At 35.6% G+C, this 10,761-nt stretch overlaps 1 pseudogene; it reads right to left on the minus strand.

Annotated features, from left to right (window-relative positions):
- Positions 1–3,893: 3,893 nt before the first annotated feature.
- On the minus strand, positions 3,894–4,035 carry LOC126765606 (small nucleolar RNA U3; annotated as a pseudogene).
- Positions 4,036–10,761: the final 6,726 nt, after the last annotated feature.

A 10,761-nucleotide genomic window follows, 5' to 3' on the forward strand; every position in this document is an offset into this window, starting at 1 on the left:
ATCACATGTATACAAAAGTTTTGGGAGGTTTTTTGATTCGCCCTTAAGAACGTGATAGGAAAGTGTGACAATTAAACCGGCACGCGTTACCGGCATGTCACTAGGTAACATGACCGGCACTGTTCTAACTGGGGGGATGGGCACCATCACAATCAAACAAGCATCACAAAATGAGATTGTGTTAGTGCGCTTACTGTGGGACCAAGCGTACCAGCAACCAAAAATAATCAGTCTGCTTGCAGATGTCGAACGAGCAGGTCTATGTCGCACGAAGCCGCAATGCTACGAATACGTATATATATACATATGCACATTTTTAAGAATATGTGCATAAACCATTGAATATAAAATATAATTATTTTTCATTTCAAGCAAGAATAAAATTTAAGTTATTAGTTAATTATAAATTAGTAATCTAATTCATTTAAAAACTTAAAAATAAATTAAATTTGTATATGAAAAGAATATATAAATCTATATTTGAATTCATCGAATATTTTAAATATATAACGAAACTTCAATAAAGTTAAAGCTATTAGAAAATGAAAGCTATTATAATATGAAATATTATGAATACACATTTCAAGAGGTCAGTTAATTTCAAACAATTATCCGAGTGTCAAAAAAAAAAAGAGTTCATTCTGTAATAAATTTAAGAAGGTCGTCATAATTTATATCAAAATTTGCTACCTTTATTCTAAGCAGGTCTTCTAAATGTTTATCTGAAAGCCTTGTTCTATAGGAATTCTTTATGTATACCATAGCAGAAAACGCAGATTCGCAAATATATGTGGTTCCAAACATTGAGTACAACTTATAAATTTCGTTTTTTAAAATAGGATATTTATTTTCATCAATATTTTTCCAAACTCGTGCGCATCAACCTGCTCAGTTCAACTTCTGATTGCAGACTGATTTTAACATCGCTTTGTTCCATCGTAAGTGCTCGTTTTACGCTCTTCGCTTGTGCGTGTTAGTGACAATCGGTCTGTGTACGTATACGATAGCTTACGCTCTTTTAGCACCTGCTAAGACTTTGCCCATGCCTGCTTATGTAAATAGCGCATTGATCTCTTCAGCGAGCTCTCAATTGCACAAAACATAAGTACCCTTCATAAGCACATGCATACATACATACAAGTCCAAGTATTAGGGTGTACCCAAATACTAACATACGGACGTAAAAGGTGGTTATAAATTAAAAGTACTGATATTTGCAAACTTAAAACTAAAATAAAATAAATAAATATTATTATTTTGCAAATAAATAGAAATGGTTCATAATAACACAAATCAAAATACACCTGCAGGAGCTACACGCTCAAAACAGGTTGTTCAATTTATTTCACAGAGTGACAGTATATTACGATACTGCACTAGATTTGCCTTTTCACCGATTCATGAGAACTCTGAATCGTTATTAGAAATAAAAAGCCCAAACCTTAAAAATTTTTGGACTCGCCTCCAAGCGGCTCATGACGCCATTCTAGATTCTGACGATTCAGATACACACAATTTCAAATCCTCGGCTTACGCAATATACGAAAACTGTTTAGACCAGTATGAAGAAACGAAAGCTATGGTCTCCGATCAATTAAAGCTAGTAAAAGCAATTGCACCTACTCCCCACAGTAGAGAAGTGCTGCCACAAATAGACAGTCAAGAGGCAAGTTCAGGCATCTACCTCGAGCTGCCTGCATGTGACACAGAAACCTTTTACGGAGGTTATGAAGGCCGTGTACATAAACCATCCTCAATTATCACATGTGCAAAAATTGTATCACCTCCGATACAAAACTAAAGGTCAAGCAGGCGAAACAGTCAAACAGTTCGCATTAAATGACGGCAATTTCAATTTGGCTTGGGAAGCTCTAAAAGCTAGATATGAAAACGACAGAATACTGGTCGATAAGCAAGTAACGACACTAATGAACTTGCCAAAAATTAAGAAAGGAACAAGTGTAGAATTCATCAAACTAGAATCCACTGTTTCAAATTGTTTGTCGATTCTATCGACACTAAATATTCCCACAGACAGCTGGGACCCAATTCTGGTAAACATTTGCACCGCCGCATTACCAGAAAAGTCGTTATTTCTATGGCAGCAGTCGCTCTCATCACGAAAAAAGTGCCCAACGTGGCAACAAATGAAAGATTTTCTCACCACCCAATATGAAATTGCGGAAAGGTTAGAAGAAAAAATAAACAAAACTAAGAATAAACGCGGCCAAAATGGAAGCTTAAATAGACCCCAAGCTAGAAGCAAAAACAAATCAAACAAAATTTTTAACAAAACAAAATCATTCACATCCGAACAAAGAAAACATACGTAATGCGAACTATGCACAAGAGAGCATAAGCTTAAAACTTGCGAGAAGTTTAAAAAATTAAACATTAACGAAAGGAACAACTTTGTCAGATCAAAAAGACTCTGTACAAACTGCTTGTCCCATACACACAATCTTAAAAATTGCAAAAGCAAATATAATTGCTTCTATTGTCACAAAAGACACAACTCAATGCTTCATTACAGCAGATATCCCACCTCACCCCAAAGAAGTGCTTATTCACAAAGAACCACGGGTTTAATTGCAAAAGCAAATCCCGAAACCCAAAATTCGAAAATTGCCAAGAGACACCATGTTGCTCAAAGGCACAAAAAGTTCAAACGCTGCATAGCGAAGCACAAAGTGGACTAGTTATAAAACCAGTTACCACCAGACCAACTTAGGTTGAGAACAAAAACCTTAATTCACAATTAAGTAAATCGCAAAAGTTAAAGAAACTTCCATTAGCAAACAAAACTATAAAAGATCAGTATTGTGAGCACTTCTCTAAAGCCACAACTACTGGATCAAATAATGGCCGGTACGTCGTACGACTACCACTCAAGCCACGATTTTCCAACACTCCACGAGAATTGGCAGCAAAAACACAAAGATATGTAACTTTTCGACCCCGCAGGATGGCTTTCACCAAAAATGATACAAAATCCTGATTCAAAAATCTGGAGCTAAATATATGGCGCGCTACTACTTGCCAAATTAATGCACACGCACCTAAACACAATGTATAACAAAACTGTCTCAAAGGGATAGAAAATCGACACTTCTCATAGAATATTGCTTAATAAATAGTTTCCTAAATTCTCAAATAGAATAAATAAAAAAACTAACAAAAGCAGAGGTCACTTAAAAAATTATAATTCTAAATTAAGCAGTTCGCAATTACCGGCCACACTCTCGCAAGATTCCTCCATTGTCACAGTCCTAATACCAGGGCTAAGGAGTACCCATTCTGGCCATATCTGACCAGGCGTGGAGTTACTGTCTTTCATAAGCCGAGAATAAATACAATCCAAACAATTGCCGTTAATACCGAAAAAGCGTATAATAAACCAACGGTATGCCAAACCGATATTCTAAGAAATGCATATCATTTTGTATGAAAGAAAACTAGAAAACTTAAATTCACATTTTATAAATATATTATAATTTATTATCTCCCCGAGCATGCCTTTGCCAACAAGTCGTCTTTTCGCGACGATGGCAAAAGCTAAAAATCATAAATTGCACAACTTTCTGGTGCTTCTCGCAAAAATCTGCGTCGATATGTATTCACGATCATACGTATACATACATACATATTTACACCTGTTTGTAGGCGAAGCTGCTACAACGGCAAGCGGTGACAATCGGCGGCCATTATTTTACTTATGACATAGAAATTCTATTGCTACGAATATGGAAATGACAACGAAATATTGCAAATATGCATATTTCTAAAGGTCATTAATTTCTTTGAAGAAATGAATGATCCTGAGAAGTATAGTCTTAACTTTTCAACGGCCAACGCAGAGCATTTCAACCAAAAGGAATTCATTCATTAAAATCACCACTCAGAAGTCGTTTTATTAGTTGTAAGCGAACGATTTCCGAAGAAACATCATTTCTAATATGCCACAAGACAAAATTAGAAATGAACTTCTTAAACCTCACGCTGTCAGATAAAACGATATACCTCGTCATCGCGGGTCGATTTCCAAAAAATGGACCAACGCAGGGTATTTCAACAAAAGGGTACATAAAATAGTTGAGAATTCGCAGAAATGAAAGACAAAGGAAAGAAAAAGCAGAATAACTTCAATAATGAACAAGCATACAAACATACATATGCGCAGCAGCAGCAAGGAAAGAGGTAACAATCGGCGATCCATTGTATATTTCTTTCATGCATAACCAATCCATAATTAGGACAACACAATACAGGAGTCAATGGTGGTCGAGGTGGTAAGCGCTTCAAAAGTTACGACGAGCACGTAGGTACGTAGGTTCGAATCCCAACAGAATTTATTTTTAATTGAATATGTCACCAACCAAAAATTGAAACATTGTTCTACAAAAACAACAACAGCATAAGCATAGCAACATTGTGTTGTTGGTAGAAAAGCCGAGCTGTGCCGAAAGAAACGAACAAACGATCGCCGATTGTCACCGCTTCGCTTGCTGCTCGAACATCTTCGCAGACAAGGTTGCGTAGATTCATATTGAGCAAGGGGTTGCGTAGATTCATATTGAGCAAGGTTGTGCAACCTGAATCTATCGCAACCTTTTCCGAACTCGTATAAGAAGTATAACTTCAATAATAAATTGTAAATAACCGTTAATAAAATTAATAAAAGCAAACAACTTTTTTGGTATACTAATACAATAAGTCGTCAAAACACGCAAAATCAATTATTACCTCAAGCACACATATTTACACAAATACAATTGGGTATTAAAACCAAAATTGCTTCTTACAGCTAATATTCTGCGGCCTCGGCTACTCCACCAATAGTAAGCCGAATTACATGCCCCAGATTATATATATAAAGCTAGGCAAAATATTCGCCTAGGGGGCCCAGGATGTTTAAATAAGTTAAGCATCCACCCCCTTTACCCGGTAAAACTGGCGCATCCTAATACAACAGCGCAATTCACCACAGCTGATATCACTCAACACAACTCACCACCCTTCCACATCAATCAATCCACTCAACAAAAAGGATGGGCTAAAGGGAACGCAGACAATTTGATCTTCACAAGCCGCACATTCACATTCGTCTCATACAATTCGTTCCAATTAATTCGTTCGATACACTGCGCACATTAACTTCCGGCTACAAGAGATTCGCTTATACGCTGCACCGCATCAACATCTCGCTATTCACCCTCGATTCAAGGAACCTCGATCGCCAGCTCCGGCAAATCACTATTTTTGTACAACATTTTTAAGTATAAATTTATTTTATAAATAAAATTCTTAAAAAAACCAAGGTGTATAAAGTGGTTTTTTATTTTGGTTCAATCAATAATGTGTGCTCCACAATATATTGGATACAATTAAAGATGCTAGTGTAAGTGATTTATCACAAAAATTAAATGCTAAATTGGGCATCTAAATAAACACAACGAAATCAAATTTATTCATAAGGAACGAGAGCGTTCCGCGTTGTCAAGTGCTTTCGTTCATAACTCTGCCATTTTTTTCTGTGCGCTTCTTTCAACCACAATTCGATTTCATATGAGACTTCCCCTTAAATGCTCGAGGATAACAAAAAGAATTTAAAGAAAAATGTAATAAAAAAAGTTTCAATAAAATTAAAAAGAACAATAGCCTGGAAACCCCGTATATGCATGTTGCCCAGAAATCGAAGAATCTTCTGATGTTCACTTCAAAAAGAAAAGTGTAAACGTGGCTCATTGCCGACTGTCAAAATTTAGTTAATTTATTTATTTTTCTTCTATACATGGTATTAAAGTATAAAATTGCCCTTTATATGAATTCCTGTAGCCTGCCACATAATCATTTAGTTTAATTTAATTATAATTTCAGTTTTTCGAATTTGCCCATTTTATATATTCAAGGCTATGAAAATGCAGTGCAATCAAAAAATCGTAGTACTTGAAAAGAGCATAAGTCAATTTTGAATAATAAACCATTGCAAAATGAACAAAAGTGTCAACCCGACGTTGTCGCGAGATGTCGATCATAGAAACTTGTAAACTTCGCGGCGATGTGCACAATGCAGCGTCATATGTACGCGAGCTAAAATGTATATTTTTCGGCAAGTTGTCAATTACTTTTTCCAATGTTTTGCCAGAGCTCTGTTTTTTTCTCCGCCCCGTCTTCGCGCAAATTCGCCGTTACTTCCATGAACAGAGGCCTTTCAATGGAGGAGTTTATTCTATTATAATTAAGCTTAATTTCCTTTGAGAAATATTGATATCTTACAGCTTACTTACGTAATATAATAATATTTACGTAAAATTAAAAATATACATAAATTTATACTAATTTTAAAAGGTTTTAAAGAAAATCGATTAATAAAAAAACAACTAATATAATAATGTGGCATTTCGCCTCTGACCCCTCCATGCCTACGTCCGTTCAACTGTTCCGTTGTTGAAAGCAAAAGTACAGAGAGTTAGCGAAAATTAGCGACAGCGTACATGTACTTAAAAATCTAAATAAGAATGCGCATAAAAATAGGTATGTACATACATAAAAAAATTCGATCACCATCAAACTTTACAGGAAAACGCCCTAGACCATCCTGAAGATCGTTCTAAAATATCATTGAAATCAGTCCAATCGTTTCGGAGTCCATGGGTATGAGAATTTCTCTTTAGTTAGTTCTGCTAGCGAGGCTGCGTTGCAGGTATAAACCATTTTCAAATTATCTCGTTTATTTTCAACAAAATTTTAAACTTAAAAATGTATGTTAACTCATTCAAATTATTTCTCCATACTTCAGTTTGTACAATTTGGTAACAAAATGTTCTGCTTCACAGGAGTCTCAACTTCATTTTACTCCATTTAAGTTTCGTTGAGCTTCATATTAAAATTAACATAAATTATCTCATTATCCGCGTGATTGCCACAAATGTAACGGGAGATCCATATGGTTTGCCAAATCTATAAGAAATGGATGTCGAAAAATGTAAGCAAGAAGAAACATGTTTCACTTGGTATTGTACATTTTGTTCGAACTTTTCAGAACTTATTCGCCCTTATCAGTGACTTGTAGCTTAGCTAAATGTTACATTCTCTGTCTAAATTTAACATTCTCTGTTATAAGTAAATAATGATTTTTGTTTAATCCAAACAAATACTCCTCTGCATTACTCCCCCAAATTACATAAAGTAATAGAGGCGTAATGCAGAGGAATATCAACCGCCCCAACTTCACTCATCAGAGTAGAAGGAGAAACAAAAGAGGACGATTTTACCGCGTTTTTTACAAAAAGATTATTACTATCCCGCCAACACACAATAGCAGAGTGAATACCGAAAGCAAAAGTGCTTATCATATAAAACATTTCTTTCTCAAATATTAAGTTGTCAAAAAAGTCTTGCGGTATTTTTGCTAGTTGGCGCTGAAAGCGCGTAGTTCTAGTTTTATTCGTCGCATCGGGTCATGCTATACCTTTTTGGAAAGCTCATTTCACGCGCTAACACGTGTTTGATTGATTGTCGTTTCTTTAAAGTCGTTCGTGAGTTATAGCGTCGCAAACATGGAGCAAAATAAAGAGAAAATACGGCATATTTTACAGTACTACTACGATAAAGGCAAAAATGCATCTCAAGCCGCCAATAAAATTTGTGCAGTTTATGGACCCGATACAGTTTCCATTTCCACCACACAACGATGGTTTCAACGTTTTCGTTCTGGTGTAGAGGTGGTCGAAGATGAGCCACGCTCCGGAAGGCCTGTCATCGAAAATTGCGATAAAATCGCTGAATTGGTCGAAAGAGACCGGCATAGTAGCAGCCGTAGCATCGGTCAAGAGCTGGGCATGAGTCATCAAAAATTCATTTCAATTTCAAAAAAAAAAAAAAATCAATAAAAATACCGCAAGACTTTTTTCACAACCCATTATAACAAGTGTCACGGAGAACAAAACGATTAAAACAAGCACAAGTGAACTACAAGTGAAACGACGAAGTGAACAATTTTCGTATAAAGTACACGTCAAGTAGAATTTATAATTACCACACAAACAACACGGATACTTCCTGAGTTGAAACCACCACCAAATTTAATCTTCAAGCACCCACAACGAGGGAATAAGCCCAACACGCAAAAAAAAGGAGTTAAATATAATTAAATTACAGCAATACGTATGTATATATATTAATTTTGAAAATTAACAATAGTTAATAAGAAAGTAATCAATCTTGGAAACACACACACCCAATTTGTATCGGGTGATTTTTTAAGAGCTTGATAACTTTTTTTAAAAAAAAAACGCATAAAATTTGCAAAATCTCATCGGTTCTTTATTTGAAACGTTAGATTGGTTCATGACATTTACTTTTTGAAGATAATTTCATTTAAATGTTGACCGCGGCTGCGTCTTAGGTGGTCCATTCGGAAAGTCCAATTTTGGGCAACTTTTTCGAGCATTTCGGCCGGAATAGCCCGAATTTCTTCGGAAATGTTGTCTTCCAAAGCTGGAATAGTTGCTGGCTTATTTCTGTAGACTTTAGACTTGACGTAGCCCCACAAAAAATAGTCTAAAGGCGTTAAATCGCATGATCTTGGTGGCCAACTGCCCATGCATCCCGAAAAATGCACTGTTTGGTGTGGTTTGTACGCTGGTGGAATCATTGGACCGTATTTTTTCAAAGATGCTGTTGGACGCAACGTTACGGTGAATGGCGATCGCTATCGTTCGATGCTAACAAACTTTTTGTTGCCAAAAATGGAAGAACTGAACTTGGTTGACATGTGGTTTCAACAAGATGGCGCTACATGCCACACAGCTCGCGATTCTATGGCCATTTTGAGGGAAAACTTCGGAGAACAATTCATCTCAAGAAATGGACCCGTAAGTTGGCCACCAAGATCATGCGATTTAACGCCTTTAGACTATTTTTTGTGGGGCTACGTCAAGTCTAAAGTCTACAGAAATAAGCCAGCAACTATTCCAGCTTTGGAAGACAACATTTCCGAAGAAATTCGGGCTATTCCGGCCGAAATGCTCGAAAAAGTTGCCCAAAATTGGACTTTCCGAATGGACCACCTAAGACGCAGCCGCGGTCAACATTTAAATGAAATTATCTTCAAAAAGTAAATGTCATGAACCAATCTAACGTTTCAAATAAAGAACCGATGAGATTTTGCAAATTTTATGCATTTTTTTTTAAAAAAAAGTTATCAAGCTCTTAAAAAATCACCCGATAGAATTCGCGCTCTGGTAATCGCTTGACACCAGCCGAACTACAGGGTATTTACATATATGCGTACACATGTAAATATGTGCGTATGACATTCCCACACAAACAATGCTTACACAACATACATTCTGATATGCGTTCACATGTTGATATGTCACCCCAAAAATTACAAATATTGTTCTAAAAGAACAACAATCGTCTCAAATCGCATCAGAAATCAATATGGCCGATGTCAAAATTTACAGTAAATTACACAACAACAAAATTTTCATTCATGAACGCAAACGCACTTTCAAAAAGCAAATTCGATACATTCATAAACCAATTCCATACACCTCTCCCCGACCATGCCTTGCCTGCAAGCGTCTTTTCGCGACGATTTCATAAGCTAAAAATCATAAATTGAATATATTTCTGAAATGTTTGAGAAGGAAAAAGTGACAACCTCGCAAATATAAGTATTAAAAAATATTAGAATAAAATTGACAACATAGTTTATTTGTCTAATTTCAAGTCAAGAAATTTTTCAAAGAAAATATTCAATATTCTTCTGATTTTTGTGTACAGTGAATCCCGGTTAAGTAGTACTCCGCTTAAATGCAAATCATCCCTGTTAACTTGCTGCATCTCACGGGTTGATTATTGAAAAAAACTTAGAAATTATTGTTTTAAGTACCACTTGCTTAAGTATCCGCACTCGCTTATGTGTCATATGATATTTTTATTTTTAACAAACCACAAAAATCTGTATCTTAGATTGTGGCACATAACCGGAATTGACTGTATTTGTCAAGGAATGTAAAAAATATTTTGTAATTCTGAAATATTTTTACGCGGCTCGCAATGTATGCAAGCTGACACACAAACATACATATTTACACTGGTTTGAAGGCGAAGCTGTACAGCGGCGGGAAGGGGTGACAATGGGTCCCATGCATAAAACGTGAGCTTTTGCTCTGACCCGATTTTTTGAGTAAAAGGTGCTTGTCGTATGCATAATAAAATTTGATGTATTTGCTTTTACTCACTGCTCAGGTTTGAACTCCTCATGCTCAGTTTGAACTATGTTCGAAGTAAGCAAGAATGATAGAATACAAGATTACGACACTAGTTTAAAGTTAGTTTTTTTTCGGTTTAGCTCTTGACAATTCTTACAAAAACAAATACATTGTTCAACAATTTCGTGACGTAACAGTTTTGCGTTGAGAAAAACAAGCATAGAAATGCATACAAATTGTAAACAGAAAAGTAAACACTTTTTGAAATTCCCAAAATAATATTAATTCATTCGTCTTTGCAGGAAAACTTTCAGTGGAATGTTTAGAATATTGTTGCGAGAAAATATGTATATAATTAGTTTTAGGCACATCCACAATGAATAGAGTAGCATGTGTGGAAATTGTTCAAATGAAGAAAACCAGTGTAAGTGTACTGTTGTATTTATTTAAATTTCTAAGCATAAATATATTAATTTTTTAAAATGAAATGTGCAGTGGCTTGTTGTAATAATTATTATGCAATTAAAGGATCGAAAAC

The sequence above is a fragment of the Bactrocera neohumeralis genome, unplaced genomic scaffold, assembly GCF_024586455.1.
Source record: "Bactrocera neohumeralis isolate Rockhampton unplaced genomic scaffold, APGP_CSIRO_Bneo_wtdbg2-racon-allhic-juicebox.fasta_v2 cluster10, whole genome shotgun sequence".
NCBI lineage: Eukaryota > Metazoa > Arthropoda > Insecta > Diptera > Tephritidae > Bactrocera > Bactrocera neohumeralis.